We start from the raw sequence: 6,483 nt of genomic DNA on the forward strand, positions 1-6,483 counted from the left end.
CAGTGTTACTACCAGTGTTACTACTATGAGGCTGACGGGTTCTCTAGCTAGAAATTACAACAACATCACAATGCTACATAATTATTGATAATCAATAATAATTAATCTAAGGCTGGGGGCTGTTGGGGAACAATAAAGGTTTAAATTCACAGTTTTTAATGAAGAAGTGTGAACGTTCGGTTTCTTCTGTTAGACAATGGGAACGTTCGGTTCCTTCGGTTAAACGCTATGAACGTTCGGTTCCTTCCGTTAGATGCTGTGAATGGTCGGTTCTACAGTTAAACGGTGGGAACGTTCGGTTCCTTCAGTTAAAGCTGTGAATGGTTCATAACGTTCTGGTTTCCTTCAGTTAAACGCTGTGAAATGTTCGGTAACGTTTGGTTCTTCAGTTAAACGCTTTGAATGTTCAGTAACGTTTGGTTCCTTCCAGTTAAACGCTGTGAATGTTCATGTAAACGTTTGGTTCCTTCAGTTAAACGCTGTGAATGTTCGGTAACGTTTGGTTCCTTCAGTTAAACGGTGGGAACGTCTCTGTCTTCTGACAGTAATCTGGTGATGATCAGATCAACATGGCGGAGCGTCTTCTCTGTAATCTCCTGTGTAAATCAGTCTGGAGGACGTTGGTATATTTGGATTTTGACTTTGTGCTTCATCAAACATGTTTGCAGTGAAACGTCTGAGAGGGTTGATGTTAACACAGAGGATGAAACCTGCTGGAGATCAATGACAGCCACCATTATTAGTTACTAAGGCAACAATCATTTCATCCTCTGTGGCCACAATATAGCGCTTAACAGCAGGATGACACTGTTCCAGAGCACCTGGAGCATGAGTTTGTACACGTGTGATTGAACACATCATGTTACCTGAGGATGTCCCTCTGTGTCTGGACGACCCTCAGTTTTGTCTTATAGGAGTGCTGTGTTAACACTCAGGCCCGACTGAAGGCTGAGGGGTTGATGTGGATCAGAACATGAACTGAAAAGCAGAGTAAACCTACTTCAGACTTTGTGCCTGTAGTCCAGTAGTGGACTGAGCACTGAGAGCACTGGGAGACGTCCCAGTGGGCCAGTGTGGTCTGATAGAACCAGGTTCTGGTCCCCTGGCTTCCTCCACATTCACACACAGCGTATGCAGTGAAGCAGCAGTGCCTCCTTAAATTAGATTTTCAGTTGTGTATCTGTCTCTCTCTCTCTCTCTCTGTGATAATCCATCATCTGTCGGTGTCTCTCGCCCAGATCAAACACACCATATGAAACAGTATTCAGTTGTTCAGCCAGACTCCGATCACCTCCCATATGTGGCCGTTATTTATTTCTGTCTGTCTTCTTCTGTGGTGGCAGAGTTCGGTCCTGTGTTTCCTTCCTCTGTGCGCCTGTAGACGAATAGAAGAGCAGTTTGACCTTCATGTAGGAAGATTAAATTAGCAGAAAATATAATTAATGTAATGATTTCTGAAACGTTTTTATTGCTCTCTGTACTTCAACTACCAGATCAATGATCATTAAGTACACAGCTGTCCTTATGTTTTTAGACATATACATAGAAAAGCACCAAGAACATTAATAAAAACTCTTCATACAAGTCAGGTGTTTCTGTAAGTAGCAAACAATTTAAATAGTGCAAAGCCAAATAAATATAGTGGGTGATTATGAACAGCACTTCTCCCTAACCCTAACGCCCCCACTAGGGGTCGCCATAGCTTCACAAGGTCTTCTTGATTTTAATGGGCGTAAGAAAACTTAAATGATACACAGAAGGCCTTTATCTCAGCAATGCAGTTCAAACTACCAAAGAGCAGAAAACAGTGAATCTGTCAGAACAATATCAAGTCTCATTGTTAAACATAATAAAAATACAGAATACAAGAATACAAGAATCTCTGATCAATATTCACTGGAAATAATCAAACTTCCGGCAGAGATTGAGTTCACTCTTGATCAGTTTATCAGCTTTTCTCTGCTGTTATTGATACTGATCAATAGAATATGAAATATACAGTAAATACAGTCAGTTTACTCACTGATAGAAAAGGTTGGGAACCAGTGCTTTAGTGGGACACAGGGGAATCTAATTAAATATTATTATAAACAAACTACGAGACCTCTGAAATGTAATTTGAAATACATTTTGAATTTCACGTTCATAAACGTAGCATGTGCATACATCCGTGATTAGTTAGGAGCTGATCTGTGACGGTAAAATCAATGCCTGAAATGGGTCAGTACTCAGTACAGGCACTTACTTCTTATTGAGTACCACCACCTCTGGTAGCATTGGTCGTAGCTGCCGCTGAGGTTTTTTTTCCAAGGGGTAGACAATAAATTAGGGTTGGTGAACGGTTCAGAAAACACTGATCACTCAGATAATCTGATATTTTAACAGCAACTGTCCATAGAGCTGCTTCTGTTCATACATCCGCAGCCCATGTGAGGAGTCGACTTTTGTCGCCGCTGGTTCTTTGACGTCGGTTTGCTGTGTCCTTTAGCCGTACTGTCCTGGATGCTCAGAGCACAGCGGCAGTCTTGGTGTTTAGCTGGGTGAGATGATGCTGTTGAATGCCGAGCTGAACAGGGATCCGTCTACGGCTGCCCCCCTAATGGTCGACGGAGGCCAGCTGATGTCCAGCGGCTCCTACCAGGACTCTGACTGTGGGGATGTTAAATGTTGTGTTGGTTATTTCTTCAGGCAGCAGACAGTCTCACATCCTGCAGAAGGAGAACAATAGAGGCAGAAACACTGATCTTTGTACAGTTATTTGTTTCTCTGCCACACAAGAGCGAATAAATAATTTCTAATGATAATGTTTAATTAGTTATTGGAGCCGTTGCTGTGGGCCCATACAGTGCATCCTGAGTGAATAATGGTGGACGGAGGTGAAGTTGTTTCAGGATGTTCAGAGCTCATCATCATCATCATCATAATTTTAATCATTGTTTAAAAACGGAGAACTTTTTGTCCTGTTGGTTTTAAAGCAGATCAGTCCTTCATTGCACATTACTCCCCACACACACACACTCTCACACACACACACTGAGGCGGTCAGTAGATTAATATAATGACAGAAGAAGAAGACAAAGGCAGAGCGAGGCTGAGAATGAATGAGGAGAGAGAGGGGAGGAGATGGTCGTGTGAACTGTGTTTAATCTGCAGAGTGGGTGGTCCCCACACACAGATACACACACACACACCGACACAAACACACACACACAACCACTGTGTTTGTTAGTGAGGGTGGGCTTGCAGACCTCTGGTTTGTTTGAACAGACTGAAGTAGCTTGCTATTCAAGTCTCTGTGTAGGAATGTGGTGTGTGAGAGTGTCGTGGAGAGTGTTCATCATCTTAGTCAGTGTCCTGTTTTTACCACATCAACTATACAAGGAAGTTGTGTAAAGTTATATAAATATTTCATTTAATCCTGATACGTGACAACTTTATTTATATTACTATAACAACAAAACACACTCCGCTGTTTCTGCCTTCAAGACCAAACTCAGGGCATAAAGTCAGTCAGACTGGAACCTGAAAATTGGCTGCAGTTTTTCTCTGAGTTTTTTTGGGGGGGTGAAATATTGTAGTACTGTGGTATACTCTGTGTACTCTGTTAATACCTCTGTGTACTCTGTATTACTCTCTGTATACCCTGTATATTTGTATTAGCTCTCCCTGTAATACTCTCTGTATATCTCTCTGTATACCTGTGTACTCTGTATACTCTCCTGTGTACTGCCTGTATATCTCCTGATACTCTGTAATATCCCTGTATACTCTCTGTATACTCTCTTGTATACTTGGTAATACCTCTTCTGTGTAGCTCTGTATACTCTCTGTATACTCTGTGTACTCTGTATACTCTGTATACTCTCTGTATACTCTCTGTATACTCTGTATACTCTCTGTGTACTCTGTATACTCTGTTCTTAAACATAGTTCTTAAAAGCAGAAATTGCTGAAACTCAGTTTTTCAGTCTTTAGTTTGACCAAAAGTCTGAAACTCAAACACTTTCATTTACTGTCATAGATAAAATCAGGAAACACCGTTCAGAAACTGGAATCAGTTCTTTATTGGTATTTTTGCGCCTCAAACTATAATATATACTTAAACGTAAAATAGTTGATTCTTTTTCTGTTAAGTAGTTAATCAACTAATCGATTTATCTCCAAACTTTAACAGGATGATGTTTAATGTTGTTGTGTGTGTTTAGGACATACATCAGTGTTTACTGTATGTTTGTCTGCATTAATACACACGTGTGTGTGTGTGTGTGTGTGTGTGTGTGTCTCCTGGGCTTAATGTCGGTATCTAAATTCATGTGCGCTGGCGTGGTGGCGGCGTGGTGGCGGCGTGGTGGCGGTGTGGTGGTGGCGGCGGGCGGATCACAGGCGGATTGTGTTGGATTTGAGCTGAAGCCTCTTTAATCATCGTAACACCGTCATTAATATTCATGCAGTCAGCTGGAACACCCGACTCTCACTGCACCAAAAGTTTCTGCACAAAATGTATTAAATACAGCTTAAAAAATTAATGGACTTTAGTTTATATTACATGAAGAAGAACGGGGGGATGAGGGGGGACAAACCTCCCCCTCCTCCCCTCATTGGTTCATGCAGATTGCTCCTCTGATTGGCCTTTGTATTTTCCCTTTTTTCTGCAGATTTTTCCATCTTTGACGAGACTTCAAAGCGAGCGCGAAGCATGAACGGTCATTTAGAAGGATTTAAGCACATTATCACATCTGTAATTGTACATGAATAATAAGAAGAGCCGCCGCGCTCAATTAGCTCTGAGTCCACAAGAAGATCAGAGGGAGGGGGGGCGGGAGAGGAGGGGGGGCAGAGGACGACAGGAAATGAGAAAAGTTTCAAAGTGAAGAGGAAATTATTCAATAACTGTAATTCAGCCGGCTGGAGCCGGGAGAATGCTGCTAACGCTGGTTAGCATTCAGTATAAAGTTGTTAGTTTAAAAACTGCCTTCAGCTTCATCTGTGTCCACTTCAGTGTCCGCTTCAGCTGTAGGACAACTCACTACTCACTGCCTTACTGCACTGTTTCCCACACTGTTCACAGTCAGAACAGCACAATGGTTCCTTTATGTTTGATACATCACACAATAATCAACACATTTAAATTCCTTCCGAATGAGACTGAATAAATACACTGAGGTTAGCGGCAGCGGTTGTCTCCTTCTTGCTGAATGTAGCTCACTTTATAAACGAGACAACTTGGGGGCATTTAAAGGAGGAAGAATTGTCTCTGGGAGTGAATCCTTACATCATCTCACTCTAAAACTCCCCCTGTCCTTCCAGCTCCCAGTCGGGGTGCAGACAGCTAATAGCACCGCTAACTAGCTAATAGCAGCTAGTACAGTTAGCATATGCAGCAGTTCTTCTTTTTATAAAAAAACAACAGCAACTAGACACAAAGTGTAAATGTGTGTTTATTTTTCTTTCTTTCTTTTATCCGCCCCTCCAGGAAACCATCAACACAAATTCAACCAATCCCTGTGAATTCTGCCTCACGATCACTGAACACAGCGTACGTCACCAAACTACTAGCAATGTTATTCTCTCTGGAACAAGTTGCCTTTGATTTTTAATGAATTACACAAACACATTTGCACCTCTTTCTTCACTTTAAATGAAAATGAAGTGAATGCCTGAACCATCTCACCATGCAGGGAATCTTTTAGAAAAGCTGCAGTGAAATCCTGAATTTTAGGCTCCTGAAGGGATTGATTTTATTGTCTTTTATTGTGAAATATCTTTTATATTGTGCCTTTTATTGTGAAATCTCCTGTGACATCGACCTCGTAGAAGCAGATCTTTCGCTCTCACGCCGACAGACTGCAGGGGTCAAAGGTTGTTGGCTTGTTAAGTCAGAGCTCATCAGATTGGTTGTCACTGTGTCCACCTGTCTGTCTCTCTTTCAGAGGATAGACTGCTGCGCACATACCTGTCTCTCTCTCACACAGTGTCAGTGTGTTAATTGCTCGCTGTGTGTTAACGATCTCTGTGTGTTTTGCTGCTTACTTTTGACTTAACGAGCGTTTAGCGTGATTTCTGCCTCTGTTTTAATTACACCTGAGGAGCTGCGCTCTGATTGGTGCTTTCTTAAACAAGAGTCGTTAACCGTCCTTAACGAGGCCTTAACGAGATATTAAAGCTGTGTTTGTTCTGCTGATGAGCTGCAAGTATTCAGAAAGCTCGACATGACGACAGGATTACTGCTGGCTAATGATTAATAAAGACAGACAGAGAGAGAGAGACAGGTAAACTGACACTGCAGACACACAGACAGACAGACAGACAGGTGGTGTGATGTAAACACTTCCTGTTGTACCTCTAGGTAACAGTTTTTATCTTTTCAGCTAATCCCAGAGTGAACGTGGAGCTGCGACAGCGTCTGCCTGCACCGCAGCCACGCAGCAGCCCTGCCAGGTAAATACAGCAGTGAGTCAGTGAGACAGTGTGTCAGTGAGACAG

This window comes from Morone saxatilis, unplaced genomic scaffold (genome assembly GCF_004916995.1).
Source record: "Morone saxatilis isolate NCDOM2014 unplaced genomic scaffold, NCSU_SB_2.0 Contig3, whole genome shotgun sequence".
In the NCBI taxonomy this organism is placed as follows: domain Eukaryota; kingdom Metazoa; phylum Chordata; class Actinopteri; family Moronidae; genus Morone; species Morone saxatilis.